At 39.7% G+C, this 19,441-nt stretch overlaps 1 long non-coding RNA gene across 2 annotated transcripts in view; it reads right to left on the reverse strand.

The window, feature by feature from the left end:
- Positions 1-334: 334 nt before the first annotated feature.
- Positions 335-19,441, reverse strand: part of LOC136400985 (uncharacterized) — a 38,952-nt gene continuing 19,845 nt past the window's right edge. Inside the window, exons 2-4 of one of the 2 annotated variants that reach the window (XR_010750443.1) lie at positions 4,527-4,567; positions 1,934-2,086; positions 335-547 (exon numbers count right to left, since the gene is read on the reverse strand). This is a non-coding gene — a long non-coding RNA (uncharacterized lncRNA). The remainder of the gene's footprint in view (positions 548-1,933; positions 2,087-4,526; positions 4,568-19,441) is intronic. The other variant, XR_010750442.1, reaches the window with a different exon arrangement.

Here is a 19,441-nt window from a genome sequence, read left to right on the forward strand (position 1 = left end):
AAAAGAGTTCTCACTATGTTTAACCTAGTTGGGTCATGAGGTCTGACAGGGTCCCAGGCGAAAGTGGTGGGGCTCTAGAATACGTGGTTAAAAAGTATTTCAGAATCTGATCTGCTACTCAATAATTTAATGTGAAGAAAACAGAGGAAATGGAACACATTTCTAAGCAAATATTTCCCTGATTACTTACACATGCAAATTCAGGCACTAAGTTTAGATGTGTAATTAAGCATCCAGTGATTTTTTTTTAAAGATTTTATTTATTCATTTTAGAGAGGAGAGAAGAGGAGAGAGGAAGAGAGAGAGAAAGGGAGGAAGACCAGGAAGTGTCAACTCCCTTATGTGCCTTCACCAGGCAAGCCCAGGGTTTCGAACCGGCAACCTCAGTGTTCCAGGTTGACGCTTTATCCACTGCGCCACCACGGGCCAGGCCTAGCATCCAGTGATTTTTGAGCCCACACTCAGAGGCCAGAGCAGATGCCCACAGGAGTCACGTGGTTGGTATATTTCTGTGTTCCTGCTTGCATTCTCAATTCTGGGCTCTCACCTGAAAATAAATGAATAAATAAATAAAAAACATTAGCTCAGGTCTCAGTGACTCACTTGTGGTGCTAAAAGAACAAGATGATTCAAGGGCATGCCAAGTTTTGTGGTTTTAAAAGTTACATCTGATCAGAACGATGCTTCTCTGGGCAGAGAAGTGCAAGGTGATGATTTCCTCTTAGAGAATGGAAAGTTGGGGCGCAGGAGGCTCCCCCTCGGCACAGCTCTGACATTTGTGGTGAACAATTGGTGGTCAGCTAACCAAAGCCAATATAGGTTTCCCTCCTTGCAATTAGATTTTTATATACTTTCACAATCCGTATGAAAATGTTAGCGCTGTGCAGTTAAGTACTAAATGACATGCTCGGATGCCAGTTTTATACATGCAAAACAGATGAGTCGTTTGGAAAATGTGTACCCATTGTTTCTTTGCAAGCAAAAGGCATTACCTCCTCACCACCTGGTCACAGTGGCCAACATTCACCTATTTGCCTCTCCTAAAAGCCCCCTTTGCTTAAGAGTTTCTTCACAGAGCACCCACTTCACAATTTCATTACCTGCAAGGATTCTGTGACTGAGAGCTCGTCAGTGAGGGTGTGTACATACCTCCCTATGGCATCGATGGTCTACTTTGCCCTGACTTCCTACATCAGCACTGGGGAGAAAAGCTCTCCCTTGAGAGACCCTCAGAGACAATGCCCTGTGCTGTCTGCTCTGTTTTTAACTGTCTCCCCTACCTCTCTGACTCATCCCCCCCCCCCCCCCCCGCCGCCCTGGAAGCCTCCCATGGAGGATGATTCTATTGCCCATTCTCTGCTAACTAAGAAAGGAGGTTCTTTGTTTGTAAGAGAGTGTGAAGCCCATGCATGATGTATGTAATTTTTTTTAAATATCATTCAGTGAGAACGTACTACCTGCCAGGTATTTTGTTTACAAACATTAATATGTTTGTTCCTCAGAAACAACTCTAACAACTCAATAAGCTGGACATTGTTTTCTCTGTTTCACAGGAAAGGTGAAACAACTATTCCAAATCTCTGGTTAACAGAAGAGTTGGGATTCAATCCCAAGCCGGTCTGAATGCAAAGCTCTGCCTCTTTGCCAGTTATTATAAGCCTCCTCCCCCTACCCCATAGGTACCCAGAGAAACATTGCAAAGCCCAAGCCCGGTTTTGAATAAAAATAATACTTGTAAATAATGCCTTCCTTACAAGACACTTGATTTCTTCATTGTGAAATATTGCCATATCTGAAAAAACAGTACACTCAATTTGGTGGGCACTTTCTGAATGTATACTTTTTTCTGAATATCCAAAACCATGATTGTAGGCCTTTGCTTGCTTCTACTTTCCCCCAAGGTAAAAACCTTATGACCATGTAGAAATCTTACATTCTCTTATCCACTGCATTTTAACAGGTGGAGGCAAGTAATGAGAGCCTCAGACTGTAATCTCCACATGACATGGTGCATACAACTCAAACGCATCAACTGGCATGTTAAACAAGCCTTTGAAGAGTTACTCCTCATGCCTTGAGGATGACACTACAAGCAGAAAAACGTGGAGTTTATGACTTTTCAAAACACAGTCTCATTTCAGATAAGAAGGCTCTTTTCTCAGTTTGTAGTTAGTACCCCTTTGGGTCCATGATGGTCCCATTGTCTAACACAAGGATTCATTAGGTTTCCAAGGTGGTGGAACAGTGGGAAAGAGAGTCTGGCCCCACCCCACCGATGTGATGTGCAGAAGGGTTAACCAAGAAGGGGATGATGGAGACTGCTCATCTCAAAGCCTCCAGGCTCACTGAGAGCCTGCCTGTGTGTTTTGTACCCTATGCCTGACAAGTAGAGAATACAACATTAAGTCCATCACACTGGCAGAAGAGATGACAGGTGGAGTCAGGGGCTAATGTCCCACTAAAATGAGAAAGAAGTGTTTGTGCTAAAGGAAGCATCCTTTAGCCACACGAGTTGACAAGGTTTACTCTGCTTCCTTTTGTCAGAGATTTCCTTTCCTTTTGTCTCCTGAATTCAGGAGTTGGAAACAAGCCTGGTTGTGTAATTATTCTCGAAATCCCTGGGAACAGCTCGAACTCCAAACACCTTTTGCAGTTCCCACATTAACAACTCCTCTCCTTATTGAAGAGAAGTGAATTGTCTTAAACACTTCTTGGGTGAGTAGTTGCCATCTCCTATAAACAGAAAGGCTGAACCTCCCCAACGTAAACATGTGAGCAGCACAAACATGGTATGCAATGATCCGCAGGCAAAAATAATGAAAAAATTAAATTAACTTATGGAATAGACTATAGTCTAAGTTGGCCATTACACTGCTGCTGGGGTTTAAAATTTGTCTTCCTTTATCTTTGTTATTTTAAACTTATCTTTTAAACACAAGTCTTCTGTGCTTCAAATTTTATGTGCCCCCAAATCAATGGGTACAATGGAAATGAGATTAGCAAGGGTCCTTTCATTGGATGACACCTCTGCGGCCATGCTTGGATACAAAATACACAATATCAAGACTTGTTCTGCTGGGGCTTTAGCTGTGTGCTTCCACTGAAACTGTTTGCTCTGGAACACGGTCTACCTCTCAGCAACAACGTTTCCATCGTGGGCATCACAGCTGATAAAGGGAACTGCTCAGGCTTGCCTTTTCCCCTGGCACTCACTGGCATCTCTGTCGGCACCAAGGTGCTGATGGTGAACACGTCTCCAGATAGTTCAAGAGAGGGTTGTCACGGCTGCCATCACACTTATTTCTTCATCATGTGCCTTGCTAATCAGTTTCTCACATTTTCAGGAATTCGCTTATATAAGAATGGGCACTGGGAAGGAAATATCTTTTGTGGAATATTATTTCTCATTTATTTTCATTCAGAAAAATAAAATCCTGCATGTCCTTCAAGGTCCGGTTTGAAACGCCACCTTCATCATGAAGTCCTCACCAATATTAAAGTCAGAAGCTTCCCAAGTGCGCTGAGGGTATCTCAGCCATAGCACTCATCACATTTGGGCTGAACTTTTAGTTCCTGAGTGACAAATCTGCCTCTAAACTGTAAACTTCTGGTTGGCAATAAGTCCTGTTAAACTCTGGGTATAAACTGTACTTGTAGAGTGATCCCTTGCATGTAATAGGTTTTCAATAAATGTTTGCTCAAATGATTGAATCTTTGAATTTTTTTTTGAAATATCATATTACAATGATGCTAAGATGCATAGTTACGGTGGTTCTGAAAATTTTTATCACACATGAGAATCAATTGGAGGATATGTTAAACCTGGATTGTGTGGGTCCCACCTCAGAGGTCTGGGGTGAACCTGGATAATTTGCATTCTTAGCAAGTGTTCATGTGGTGCTGGTGATTTTGGTCCAGAGACCACTCTTTGGGGAGCACTGAACTATCTTGTTCCCATTTTAGTATCTCTAATATCAGGTTTGTCTTAAACTTGTTGACTTATCAGTTTAATCGACAAATGTTTACATTCATTGTAGTATACAAAATAAGTGCTTTTAAATTGACAGTATCTTAGATTAAAAGAAATGCAGTAGGTTTCTCATTACGGATTTTAATCTACATTATAAAGAATAACAATAAAATATTTAAAAATTTAGCATAATGTTTAAAAAAATGCATAAGATTGTGGCAACAAGAGTATATGGTTTTTAGGACCTCATATGAGATCCATAGAACAAAACAATAGCTCAATCTGGTTAGGGACATTAAGAAATGAAAGACAGGCATCTTCCCATTCATTGTTAGTGACTGGTAAGGCTAATGTCCTCTAAAGTTCCATGAGGTCAGGCTTATATCTGGTTTCACTCATCATTGTAGCCCTAGCTATAGAAAAATTCCTACAGAGCACTCAATAAATGTTTGTTGAATGAAAAATTTTGTTTAAAAAGGCCCGAGTTTCAGAGTTTCTTACCTTCTATAAATGAGATGAGTTAGAGTCATACCACGATTTCCTATAAAATACTTACCAACCAATGCCAGTACTTCTGATCTTTTCTTTCATCTTTTGCTAATAAAAACAAAACAAATCAAGAGCATAATGACCAAGAGACCTATTAAATTGAAAATATTTCAGTCAAACAAGTATCCCAAGGTTGTAGAGCAAAATAGGTTGTCCCGGGTTCCCTCCCTGCAAGAGTGGCCCAGGTTTACCCTCTGAAAGAAGAGCTGTTTCCTGGGAAGTGTGAACAGAGGGGTAAGAACTCCTTCCATGGATGCTTTTGTTAAGAAGACTCAAGCTCAGTCTGACCATCATTTCCATAGCCTTACTGAACTTGAGCCTAAAGAAACTTTGGTATTTAAGGCATGAGTCAATAAATATCATCATTTGGCCCTGGCCGGTTTTCTCAGTCGTAGAGCATCAGCCTAGTGTGTGGAAGTCCTGGGTTCAATTCCCGATCAGGGCACAAAGGAGAGGCGCCCATCTGCTTCTCCATTCCTCCCCCTTTCACTTCTCTCTCTTTTCTTCTCTCTCTCTCTCTCTCTCTCTCTCTCTCTCTCACTTCTCTTCCTGCAGCTATGGCTCAATTGGAGTGAGTTGGCCTTGGGCGCTGAGAATGGTTCCATTCTCTGCCTCAGGCACAAAGAAGAGCTCAATTAACCGAGTAATGGAGCAACACCCCAGATGGGCAGAGCATCAGCCCCCTAGTGGGCTTGCTAGGTGGGTCCTGATCAGGACACATGCGAGAGTCTGTCTCTCTGCTTCCCCTCCTTTCACTGAATTAAAAATAAATAAATAAATAAATAAATATAATCATTTTATCCCTTTTATGAATTGAGTAGATACAGGAGTCAGATAGGAAATACAAAAATACCTGAAAATGGGAGGAGTGCTCATATTGTTTCTCTAACTGAGATTCTCTAACATCAGAACACAGGGTGTTGGCACTAGTCTTCTCTCCTAATGAGAACTGTACTACAGGTTCCTTAAACTTAGAGAATTGGCAGTACTGCCCAAATAATATTACCTTATGTCTGCAAAGCATTGTAAAACTTAATTTATTTAAATTATTCCATTGACTACAATAATTACAAGGCACAGTAGTCATTTCTAGGTTAGCCTATAATTTTACACCAAGCAAATGAACCCATAGTCAAACGTTGATGCAAAGCATCATCAAGCACTACACATGTTCTTCAGCAATCCCAAGGGGCTACTGCAGTGGTGGACAGCACTCTGGGAGGGTGTTTGTGCCTTTCTGGTCTGGTGTCATTGTTGGGGGTGAGTTAGGGATGGGCGAGCAATAAAGAAATAAAGAAAAAGAGGCCCTGGCCAGTTGGCTCAGTGGTAGGGCGTCAGCCTGGCATGCAGGAGTCCTGGGCTCGATTCCCAGCCAGGGCACACAGGAGAAGTGCCCATCTGCTTCTCCACCCCTCCCCCTCTCCTTCCTCTCTGTCTCTCTCTTCCCCTCCCGCAGCCAAGGCTCCATTGAAGCAAAGTTGGCCCGGGCACTGAGGATGGCTCTGTGGCCTCTGCCTCAGGCACTAGAATGGCTCTGGTTGCAACAGAGCAATGCCCCAGATGGGCAGAGCATTGCCCCCTGGTGGGCATGCCGGGTGGATCCCGGTTGGGCACATGTGGGAGTCTGTCTGACTGCCTCCCCATTTCCAACTTCAGAAAAACACACACACACACACAAAGAAAAGAAATAAAGAAAAAGAAAAGAGCCTGACCAGGTGGTGGCACAGTGGATAGAGCATCTGACTGGGATGCAGAGGACCCAGATACTAAACACTGAAGTTGCCAGCTTGAGCGTGGGCTCATCTGGTTTGAGCAAGGCTCACCAGCTTGAACCCAAAGTCTCTAGCTTGAGCAAGGGGTCACTTGGTCTGCTGTAGCCCCCCAGTCAAGGCACACATAAGAAAGCAATCAATGAACAACTAAGGTGCCTCAACAAAGAATTGATGCTTCTCATCTCTCTCCCTTCCTATCTGTCTATCCCTATCTGTCCCTCTCTCTGTCGCAAAAAGAAAAAGAAAAAGGAAAGAATGAAAGGATGGTTCCTACACTTCACTCTCTTTGCAGACGAATCAACATGCATGGACAAAAAGAGCAGAGGAAAAAGAAAATCATGAAGAAAAGCTGGAGTGAAACAGAGAAAACCAAATAGACCAGAAAAGAAAATAGTAATTCTCAGGGGAAACGTAGTTCTTTCTCAGTGACTTACAGCCTGATGCACCGAAATCAGCCTTTACACTCAGGTGATTGTCATTTGCTTTTTTTACAGTGTCCCTATTACAAGGGGTCTTCAGTCCAGAAGAGGACTGGCTTTTCCAGGTTTTGGTACTTGCCCCTGTGGGCAGACTGATTCTTGGTTTAAAGGACATGATCAAAGGCAAGATATGCCACTGCGCTGGTAACTGCCACTGCGCCACCACCCCTGCAGCTTGCTGTCAGGGTGTAGTTTGTTAGCTCCTCTTACTCAGCAATGGGTTCTCAAGGTTTGGGAGGCTCTGCCTTCAGCTTCACAATTACATGCGCCTCCATGGCAACTGTGGTTCTGGGGCATGTAGTGATTGTCCCATTTGGAAGCAACTCTATTATTGTGTACTATTGGTGAGGTTGCACCACTTTGTAACAGGAAATGAGGAAATGGTTGGGCAGGAGGGGTATAAAAGTCTAATGAACACCACCCCTAACAGAGAAAGGCCTTGAGAAGACAACTTCTTGTAAGGGCTCTACTGTTTGTGTGGTTTTCCATCTCTGGGCAATGCACTGTTGCCTGCAAGGGTCATGCCAAGCAACCTAAGCCCAAACACCTGCATACATCATGACATGGAAGATTTGTAAGTCAAGACTTCATGAGAATAATAGAAAGGAGTAGTAAAAAAGGCTTAACCTCCACTGTGGAATGAGAACTGTATGTTATTTAGTTAAAGCGAGTTGTGATTTTTTTTTCAAAAAATTTATTTAGAAAGTTACAAGGGTAAAAGAAGTGAGCCAGCTGGGCTGCGTGGGCTCAGGGAACAAGGTACAGAGGCAAAGGAAGGGTCCTTGGATCTTAGGACAAAATGTGAAGGAGACATAGAAACAAAGTACATGGATAGATGAGATAGTACAGCTCCGTGTAGGCCCTGAGTATGGAGTGGGGCATTAGAGAAGCGACTAGGAGGACATCCTCAGACTATGACAATTTAAGGTTGTATATTTTAGTATTTAAAACAACTCCAAAAAAAAAAAAAATCATGCAGTGGCATTACAAAGAGGTAGAACTTAAAGACCAATACAAGAGATTAAATGAAATATTAGAAAAATTAACTGATTCATCCAGAAGAAGGTAGAAAAGACAGAATAAAGGGAGGGAAAGAGATGGGAGAAAGAAAAAAACAGCTTCAAAATACATAATGCAAAATCAGAAAACAGGAGAAATGAGAGGAAGGTAGTTTTCCAATCATACTAAATATTTTAACATCACCTTCTCAGTAACTGATAGAAAAAGTATGCCTGACCAGGCGGTGGCGCAGTGGATAGAGTGTCGGACTCGGATGTGGAAGGACCCAGGTTCAAGACCTCGAGGTCGCCAGCTTGAATGCGGGCTCAACTGGTTTGAGCAAAAGCTCACCAGCTTGGACCCAAGGTTGCTGGCTCAAGCCCGCTGAGTGCCTGTGGTCAAGGCACATATGAGAAAGCAATCAATGAACAACTAAGGTGTTGCAACAAAAAACTGGTAAAAAAAAAAAAAAAAAAAAAAGAAAAAGAAAAAGTAGAAAAAGATAGTGAAATTGCAAAAGGTTGGAATGCACTATCAATCAACTTAACCTAATTGACGTATTAGAACAAAATTCCCTACAATGGCAGAATATACAGGCTTCTTAATTGCACATGGACCATTAACCAAGACAGATGAAGTACACTGAACTATAAAACAAAACTTACTAAAATGAAAAGAATTAAAATTAGAGTACATTTTATGACCCTAATGATATGGTAAGCCAGTAGCCATGGCCACCATCACAGCAGCCTGGACCATGCAGGTTCGCATTAGATTCAGACAGATGGTAATGAAACAATGGAGCCAAGAACTGGTGGGCCATTAGCTTTAATCCTAGCTTTACCCAGTAGGCAAGAAATACTCACAGTGGAAAAACACTTCCCTTTCCATTCAGGGCTCCCAAAGCCAATGACTTATCCGAGTTTCCTAGAATCAAAGGTTTCTAACCTCACCAGTCTCATTCACCTCAGTTCCCCATCTCCTTCTCTCTGCACAACTCTGCACAAACTGGCTTCTCCTTCAACACTCCACCATCTTGGCTGCTTCTCTTGTCCCCCTCCATGTGGCTTTTCTCTGCTCTCCTACAGCATGGGTTTCTCTGTTCTCTCCTCTAATGCTAACCTCAGGAACCAAGATAGAGCAAGCTCCCAGTCTGCCCCACTTTATAGTATAGAAATCAAAACCCTTAATCCAATATACAAACAAGGAAGTCTCTGATACAAAGTCATTTATCTGAGGCATAATGGGATTCCTCATGAGAGTGCACCACCCCACATCAAGAAGGGTGGGAAAGACTTAGTCTTAAAACTAAGCCTTAGGCTATAAGAATCCTGCCTAGTTACAGCCTGTTCCCCACATCTAATGGAAACTATAAATGAGCAAACATATATATCATATTTACAAACTTATTTGACCAACATGATATTAAATAAAAATCAATAACAATGAGATATCTGAAAAAAATATTTGAAAGTTAAACAATATGTGTCTAAATTTTTAACATTACTAATCATCACAGATATGCAAATTAAAACCACAATGAAATATTATTTTACACCCATTAAAATGAGTAAAATATAAAGTATGATAATACCAAAGTTGATGAAGATAGATATGGTGAAGCTGAAACTCTCAAATATTGCTAGTAGGAATGGAGAATGGTACAAAAATGTAGGAAACAGTGTTTCAGTTTCTTATAAAATTAACTTCTACAACTATTCAATGACTCGTATTTCCCAACAGAAATGAAAGGCACAAAGAGACTTACACAAGAATATTCAGAGGAACTTTATTCATAATAGCCCTATGCTGGAACTAGTCCAAATGTTCATCAACAGGAAAATGGATGAACATATTGTGGGATATTCACAAACTGGAATACTAATCAGAAATAAAAAGAAAAAAAATAGTGATGATGCGGAAACATGGATGACTCTTAAGACTTCCATTTAGGCTAAGTAAAAGAAGCTAGACAAAAATGTGTAAACTGTACTATTTCATTTGTATGTTGTCCAAAAATAGGCAAAACTAATTCATGGTGAAAAAAAACACATGAATAGTAATTGCCTCTTGTTTGTTGTACTCAACTGTCGTGTTTTATTTGTTGTCAAAAGTCGTTGAATATTGAATCCTTTTAGATGGATTGTATGTAAACTATGCTTCAATTTTTAAATAGAAACCACATCTGGCAGGTATCAAATCAACTCCATAAGGTAAAGTTTGATCATAAAAGAAAAAAAATCAGTAACATTATGTTGGGAATACCAAGCTCTTTAGACATGATTCCAGCACCGAAGAATGAATTGATTTGGGGGAGAGAAAGACAAACGATTCCAAAATATTGGAAAAAGTGCTTTAATACAGCTATTGACTAGGGGTGTATATGAGAGCACCAGAGAGCAAGCGAGACGTTACAGAATAGGATAATGGCCTCTTGTCTGACCACACTGGCTGAATCATTGCTTGAGGAAAGAGTGAGACGTTGACTCTTATTTTGGGCTTTGGGGACTTGAGATGACATTTTAGCAGGTGTAAGGACTCTAAATAACAGTTTGCCAAAATTTAGGGATAATCTCCTTTCACAGTGAAAGATTGAAGAGATATTTTTTATCTCAAGGATAAACAGAAAGGGATCAAGACTTCTGAGTAATAGATTGAGAGGGAAACAGGTCTCTCAAGGCAGGGTCCCTGTGCCACGCTGCAGAGCAGCCCACAAAACACCCCAGAGGATGTGGGTTGCTGGCCACACCCCTTGGGTCATGACAACCCTGCCAAAGAATGTAGAGCCCCAACAAAGAATGTTCTGAAAGCCATTTAAGAGCCTTTCAGGAAAACCACAGCCGACAATCCACCACTTGCCATGTGTGTGGGTGGGCTCCTGTTTCTCCCTTTCTTCCTTGGCTCCTGTGAGCTTCCACTAAATCCCACCTCTGCTCAAAAGGAGGTCATGGCCAGGTACAATTTGTGTACTGGTGATGTAGAAGACAAGGTACCTGCTTGCAAGTCTCCAAAGATAGCACTGGGGGGCCTTCCTCAGCGTGCCTTCAGAGTTTTCCTTCAAAGCTCTGGCTCCTGAAGGTTTAGGGCTATGAGTCTTCACAGATGGGCCACCTAGAAAGACATGGTATTGAGGGAACTCCAACACCTCCTTTTCAACCACACCTGTATTAGTTTCCTGATGCTGCTGTAACAAATGACCATGAAGTTAGAGGCTTAAAACAACACAAATTTATTATCTTACAGTTCTGAAGTTCACAAATCTAAAACAAGCCCACAAAGCTGCAGTCCTTCTGGAGGTTCCAGGACAGAATCTGTCTGCTTGCCCTTTTCAGCTTTCAAAGGCAGCCTCATCTTTCGGCTCATGGTTCCCTTCCGCCATCTTTAAAGCTAGCACTTTCAATTCTTTTCTCTCTGACTCTCCGCTCTGTTGTCACATAGCTTTCTCTCTGACTCTGACTCCTTCTGCATCCTTGTTATAAGGACTCTTGTGTCTTCCTAGAACCCACTTGGTAATCCCGAATAATCTCCCCATCTCAAAAACTTCAACTTGATCACATCTACAAAGCCTTTCTGGTCATGTAAGATTATATCCACAGGTTCCAAAAATTAGGATGTGGACATCGTTGGAGATTGTTATTCAATCTACCACAACAACTCTAAACCGATCTTTCCTTGAGAACTACAATCATAACAAAAGGCATCCAACCATTGAGTGTTTACTAGGTCATGTAAATGTAGATATGAAGATAGCGATAAAGATAATTTTACACATATGTGGGGATTTTTTATGGTATTTTTTTTTTATTAAATTTAATTCAGTGACATTGATAAATCAGGGTACATATGTTGAGAGAGAACATCTCCAGATTATTTTGACATTAGATTATGCTGTATACCCCTCACCCAAAGTCAAATTTTCTTCCGTCACCTTTTATCTGGTTTTCTTTATGCCCCTCCCCTCCCCCACCCCCTCTCTCCTTCCTCACCCCCCCACCCCCCACCCCCCACCCCCCCCCCGTTACCATCACATTCTTGTTTATGTCTCTGAGTCTCATTTTTATGTCCCATCTATGTATGGATTCATATAGTTCTTAGTTTTTTCTGATTTACTTATTTTACTTTGTATAATGTTTTTTTTTTATTTTATTTATTCATTTTAGAGAGGAGAGAGAAAGGGGGAGAGAGAGACAGAGAGGGAGAGAGAGAGGAGAGAGAGACAGAGAGAGAAGGTGGGGAGGAGCTGGAAGCATCAACTCCTATATGTGCCTTGACCAGGCAGGCCCAGGGTTTCGAACCAGCGACCTCAGCATTTCCAGGTCAACGCTTTATCCACTGCACCACCACAGGTCAGGCGAGCTTCATATAATGTTATCAAGGTCCATCCATGTTATTGTAAATGATCTGATGTCATCATTTCTTATGGCTGAGTAGTATTCCATAGTATATATGTACAAAAGCTTTTTAATCCACTCATCCTCTGACAGACACTTGGGCTGTTTCTAGATCTTTGCTATTGTGAACAATGTTGCCACAAACATGGGGGTGCATTTCTCCTTTTGGAGCAGTTCTATAGTGTTCTTGGGGTATATTCCTAAAAGTGGGATAGCTGGGTCAAAAGGCAGTTCGATTTTTAATTTCTTGAGGAATCTCCATACTGTTTTCCACAGTGGCTGCACCAGTCTGCATTCCCACCAGCAATGCAGGAGGGTTCCCTTTTCTCCACATCCTCGCCAGCACTTATTCTGTATTGTTTTGTTGATGAGCGCCATTCTGACCAGAGTGAGGTGATATCTCATTGTGGTTTTAATTTGCATTTCTCTAATGATTAGTGATGTTGAGCATTTTCTCATTTGCCTATTGACCATCTGTATGTCCTCTTTGGAGAAGTGTCTATTCATTTCTTTTTCCCATTTTTTGATTGGATTGTTTGTCTTCCTGGTGTTGAGATTTACAAGTTCTTTATAAATTTTGGTTATTAACCCCTTATCAGACGTATTGTCAAATATGTTCTCCCATTGTGTAGTTTGTCTTTTTATTCTGTTCTTATTGTCTTAAGCTGTGCAAAAGCTTTTTAGTTTGATATAGTCCGATTTGTTTATCCTGTATTTTATTTCACTTCCCCGTGGAGATAAATCAGCAAATATATTGCTCTGAGAGATGTCGGAGAGCTTACTGCCTATGTTTCCTTTTAAGATGCTTATGGTTTCATGGCTTACATGTAAGTCTTTTATCCATTTTGAGTTTATTTTTGTGAATGGTGTAAGCTGGTGGTCTAGTTTCATTTTTATGCAGGTAGCTGTCCAATTTTCCCAACACCATCTGTTAAAGAGGCTGTCTTTACTCCATTGTATTTCCTTACCTCCTTTGTCAAATATCAGTTGTCCATAGAGCTGTGGGTTTATTTCTGGGTTCTCTGTTCTGTTCCATTGATCTATATGCCTGTTCTTATGCCAGTACCAGGCTGTTTTGAGTACAATGGCCTTGTAGTATAACTTGATATCAGGAAGTGTGATACCTCCCACTTTATTCTTCTTTTTTAAGATTCCTGAGGCTATTCCTGAGTCTTCTTTTTTGGTTCCATATAAATTTTTGGAATATGTGATCTATATCTTTGAAGTATGTCATTGGTATTTCAATTGATATTGCATTGAATTTATAGGTTGCTTTGGGTAATATAGACATTTTAATGTTTATTCTTCCTAACCATGAGCATGGTATATGCTTCCACTTGTTTGCATCTTCCTTGATTTCTTTTATCAATGCTTTATAGTTTTCCAAGTACAAGTCTTTAGTGTCCTTGGTTAAGTTTACTCCTAGGTACTTTATTTTTTGGTTGTAATAGTGAAGGGGATTGTTTCCTTAATTTCTCTTTCTGACTGTTCATTGTTGGCGTATAAAAATGCTTCTGATTTCTGAGTATTGATTTTATATCCTGCCATTTTGCTGAATTCATTTATCAGGTCCAGTAGTTTTTTGACTGAGACTTTAGGGTTTTCTACATACAGTATCATATCATCTGCAAATAATGATAGTTTTACTTCTTCTTTTACAACTTGAATGCCTTTTATTTCTTCTTGTCTGATTGCTGTGGCTAGGACTTCCAGGACTATGTTGAATAAGAGTAGTGAAAGGGGTCACCCCTGCCTTGTTCCTGATCTTAAGGGGATTGCTTTTAATTTTTGCCCATTGAGTATGATATTGGCTGTGGGTTTGTCATAGATGGCTTTTATCATGTTGAGGTATGTTCCCTGTATTCCCACTTTGCTGAGAGTTTTGATCATGAACGGGTGCTGGATTTTATCAAATGCTGTTTCTGCATCTATTGAAATTATCATGTGGGTTTTCTCCTTTTTGTTTATGTGATGAATCACATTGATTGATTTACGAATATTGTACCAGCCTTGCCTCCCCAGAATAAATCCCACTTGATCATGGTGTATGATTTTTTCAATATATTGTTGGATCCAGTTTGCTAATATTTTGTTGAGGATTTTAGCATCTATATTCATCAGAGATATTGGCCTATAATTTTCTTTCTTTGTGTTGTCTTTGTGTGGTTTTGGAATCAGAATTATGCTCGCCTCATAAAAGGAGCTTGGAAGTCTTTCTTCCTCTTGAATTTTTGGAAATAACTTAAGAAGGATAGGAGTTAGTTCTTCTTTGAATATTTGGTAGAATTCAGTTGTGAAGCCATCAGGCCCTGGACTTTTCTTTGTTGGGAGTTTTTGATAACTGTTTCTATATCATTTGGTATAATTGGTCTGTTTAGGTTTTCTGATTCTTCCAGATTGATTTTTGGAGATTGTATGTTTCAAGGAATTTATCCATTTCATCTAGGTTATCTAGTTTTTTGGCATACAGTTTTTCATAGTATTTTCTTACAATATTTTGTATTTCTGTTGTGTCAGTTGTTATTTCTCCACTCTCATTTCTAATTTTGTTTATTTGAGTCCTCTCTATCTTTTTCTTGGTTAGTCTAGTTAAAGGTTCATCGATCTTGTTTACTTTTTCAAAGAACCAGCTTCTAGTTTCATTGATCCTCTGTATTGTTTCTTTAGTCTCTATGTCATTTATTTCTGCTCTGTTTTTATTATTTCCTTCCTTCTACTACATTTGGGCTTTACTTGCTGTTCTTTTTCTAGTTCTTTTAGATGCAGGGTTAAGTTGTTTATTTGAGCTTTTTTTAGTTTCTTAAAGTGTGCCTGTAGTGCTATGAACTTCCCTCTCAGTACTGCTTTTACTATGTCCCATAAATTTTGAGTTGTTGTATGCTCATTGCCATTCGTTTCTAGGAATTTTTTTATTTCTTCTTTGATCTCATTCTTAATCCATTTGTTATTTAACAACCTGCTACTTAGTTTCCATGTGTTTGAGAATTTTTGAGCTTTTCTGTTATGGTTCATTTCCAGTTTCATGCCATTGTGATCAGAGATATTGCTTGATATGATTTCAATCATCTTAAATTTGTTGAGACCACTTTTGTGCCCTAACATGTAATCTATCCTAGAAAATGTACCATGAGCACTTGAAAAGAATGTATATTCTGCTGCTTTAGGGTGAAAGGTTCTGAAGATATCTATTAAATTGAGTTGATCTAGTGTGTCCTTTAAGTCTGCTGTTTCTTTGTTAATATTTTTTCTTGAGGATCTATCTAGTGATGTTCATGGGGTATTGAAATCTCCTACTATTATAGTACTGCTGTTGATCTCGCCCTTTAAATCCATCAAAGTCTGCTTTATATATTTAGGTGCTCCCATATTAGGTGCACAGATATTTATAATGGTTATATCTTCCTCTTGTATTACTCCCTTTATCATTATGTAGTGGCCTTTTTATCTCTTACTATATCCTTTGTTTTAAAGTCGATTTTGTCTGATATAAGTATTGCTACCCCAGCTTTTTTTGATTTCCATTTGCATGAAATGTTTTTTTCCATCCTTTTACCTTCAATCTATGTGCATCTTTTGTTCTAAGGTGTGTCCCTTGTAGACAGCATATGTACGGGTCCTATTTTCTTATCCATGCACCTACCCTATGTCTTTTGATTGGATCATTTAATCCATTTACATTTATGGTTATTATTGATATTTAATTGTTTATTGCCATTTTATTCTTTAAAGCTGTAATCCTTTCTTGCTATATTCTTTTCCCAGTTTGATCTGTTTACAATAGGCCCCTTAACATTTCTTGCAGCATTGGTTTGGTTGTAATGAATTCCTTGAGTTGTTTTTTGTCTGGAAAGCTTTTTATTTCTCCTTTGATTTTAAATGATAGCCTTGCTGGATAAAGTAGTCTTGGTTGTAGGTTCTTGTTCTGCATTACTTTGAATATTTCTTGCCATTCCCTTCTGGCCTCAAGTGTTTCTGTTGAGAAGTCGGATGTCATCCTTATGGGGGCTCCTTTGTAGGTGATAGCTTTTTTTTCTCTTGCAGCTTTTAATATTTTCTCTTTATCACTTAGCTTTGGTATTTTAATTATGATGTGTCTTGGTGTAGGTTTCTTTGAGTTTCTCTTTAATGGAGTTCTCTGTGCTTCTTGAACTTATGAGAGTTTCTCCTGCATTAATTTAGGGAAGTTTTCAGCTATGATATGATTGAACAAAGTCTCAATCCCTTGTTCTTTCTCTTCTTCTTCAGGAACCCCTATGATGCGGATGTTATTTCTCTTCATGTTGTCACAGAGCTCTCTAACAGTTTCCTCAGACTTTTTGAGTTTCTTTTCTTTTTTCCTTCTCTGTTTTCTTGTCTTCATTCAAGTTATCCTCCCAACTTGCTGATTCGATCCTCAGCTCTATCCATCTTGTTTTTAATTCCTTCCATTGTGGTCTTTATTTCTGATATTGTATTTGTCATCTCCAACTGATTCGTTTTTAATATTTCAATATTCATTTTTATACTTGCTAGTTCTTTATTTCGGTGTTCATAATGACCACCCATTGTTGTTCTAAGATCCCTAAGCATCCTTACAATCATTATTTTGAACTCCGCATCTGGAAGTTTGATTATTTTCATATCACTCAGTTCATCTCCTGAAGGTTTCTCTTGTGGTTTCATTTGGATTGCACTTCTTTGTCTTCTCATTATCTGCATTTGGGTGTTTTGTTTGTAGAGTTGGTTAAGTCTAGGCTTGGTGTTGTCTGCCTTCAGTTTTCAATTCTGTTATTTCTAGGTCTTCTTGGGTTGGTATCAGCTATTATTTGTAATCCACTTTCGGGTTTGGGCCACTTTGAAGTCTTGATTTATTTGTTTTCTTAACAGGTGATAGTCTTGTTTACTGATCTCAGCAGGGGGCTTCCTTGAAACTGTATCCAGTAATGCGGTGGGTGTAACCTGAGACTCTGAAGGCCTCTTCCACCAATTAATCTCTCTGGGGGCAGGGTGTTTTCTCAGCTTCAGTAGGAGAAGGTGTAGACCATGGAGACCTGAGTTACTGCCCCTCCTCCCCACTTCTTGTTTTCAGTTGTGTCTTGTTGTGCTGATTGGAGCTGAAGAGATGTCTGGAGATTTCTGATCTGGAAGCAATTCGGTTCTGTTTTGTGGAAGGATCAGTCCCTCCCCCAGCTATGGCTGCCTCCAGCATGGATGAGTCAGCTTTTTTAGGTCCTCTCCTGCATTCCTTTGCCCCTCACAGTCTGTCCATCTCTCTCTCCTTTCCACTTGGGAGATTAGCCAGTCCTTTCAACACCCCTCGCTCCCTGGTCGCCAGGCAAGTGGCTGTGAGTAGTATTTTCTGCTCTTTTCCCTGGAGTGAGATCCCCTCTGGGCTCTCAGCCTCACCCGTCTTCCCTCCCCCCCCCCCCCCCCGTTCCTATAAGCAGGGGAGATTCAGGCACTCCCTACCAGGTTTGTTGTGGCTTCTTCTTTGCTTCTTGGTTTTTGAGAGCTGTTCTTGTAGTCCAGAGTTGGTTTTTCACACTGATTTTTCCTAAATTGATTTGTATTACAGTTTGGTGGTGAGAGCTGGGCGTCTGTGCATCCGCCTACTCTGCTGCTATCTTCAAAATGCTTCACATGTGTTTATTCATTAAGACTGATAGATGATAATATATATACATTACATACACATAATCATCTATTAATCTAATTTCCAAAGCCAATACTCTTTACCCCATGTTCTCCCATTTCTGTTCCACATTTCAATGAGAAACTCAGACTAAGAATTCTTGCATGTAATAGCTTCAAACTAATTATTTTTCCTCTAGTTAGGACTAGTCACATCTGTTTTTGGGAAGACTAAGAATGGGTTAATTGCCTGTTGGCCACATCCACTGAAAGCACATAAAATTACCCATGTGTCTCTGTAAACAAAATTGTTTGCTACTTATCCACAATATCTTGTTTCTGGTTCTTGCTTTAACTTCCTCAATGTTTTTACTTTTTCTTATCATTCTTATCATCTCAATGGAGGGAGGATGTGTTCCCAAGCAGAACCATTCACAACCTAAACTCTTCCCATCATTTTTGAAATCACTTCTTTTAAAAAAAAAAAACCACAAATTATTCAAGTATCCTGGAAAATGATGTTCAGAACTATGACAGCAAAGGACACAAAAGTGGGACCTGAAAACTTAAATATCACAATTTAAAAATAAAATAAAGGAGAAATCACTATCCCTTAAAATGAAGATTTATTTTAATAATGTCACCTGGACAGCACCATCTTCAGTACTCATTAGTGGGGCTTATTTTTAATTATTTTAAAGTGTGGATTAAATTAGAATCAGTAAAGTTTTAGAAGACAAGATTCTCTTCTCAGAGACAATCCTTAAATGGTAATAGCTGATCTGTGTTTGTGAGAGTCTGTTTGTCTCCATGAAAGTTAATGTCACTCTGTTGAGACAAGAATGAAATATGCTCCTGATTTTTATATGCCTCTGACATTGTCACATTATACATCTTGGAGATTCTGGCTCATATTATATATTTATTTTATTACTGTCCCCCAATAAATGGTCTTGAGTAGTTATCGATAAATATAATCATACTAAAAATATGGGTCAGGTAGCTTGACCAGACAGCGGCGCAGTGGATAGAGTGTCGGATTGGGATGCAGAGGACCCAGGTTTGAGACCCTGAGGTGTCTGGCTTGAGTGTGGGCTCATCTGGTTTGAGCAAAGCTCACCAACTTGGACCCAAGGTCGCTGGCTGGAGAAAGGGGTTACTTGCTCTGCTGTGGCCCCACGGTCAAGGCACATATGAGAAAGCAATCAATGAACAACTAAGGTGTCACAAGGAAAAACTAATGATTGATGCTTCTCATCTCTCTCCCTTCCTGTATGTCTGTCTGTCCCTGTCTGTCCCTCTCTCTGAATCTCTTTCTGTCTCTGTAAAAAAAGAAATATATATATATATATATATATATATATATATATATATATATATATGTCATGTATAAATAAATAATTTTGAGTGAAATTGGGAAAAGCTGGAGCAGTAAGGGAAGGAAGGTAATGAGTGAACTTTTGAGATGTAAAGACCAACTGTATCCTGCTGAACTTCTTTCCCTTCCTCTTTCTTAGCAAGGACCATAGCAAGACTGCCGTAGGTTTACTCCAAAAATAGTAGAAATGATTGGGTGGTAATATGAATCATCATAATTGAGAAATAATTATTTTCAGGTTTTTATTCTAAATAATACTTAATGCTCGAAATGGATTTAATTGTCAGAGGATT

This window comes from Saccopteryx leptura, chromosome 3 (genome assembly GCF_036850995.1).
Source record: "Saccopteryx leptura isolate mSacLep1 chromosome 3, mSacLep1_pri_phased_curated, whole genome shotgun sequence".
Lineage (NCBI taxonomy): Eukaryota > Metazoa > Chordata > Mammalia > Chiroptera > Emballonuridae > Saccopteryx > Saccopteryx leptura.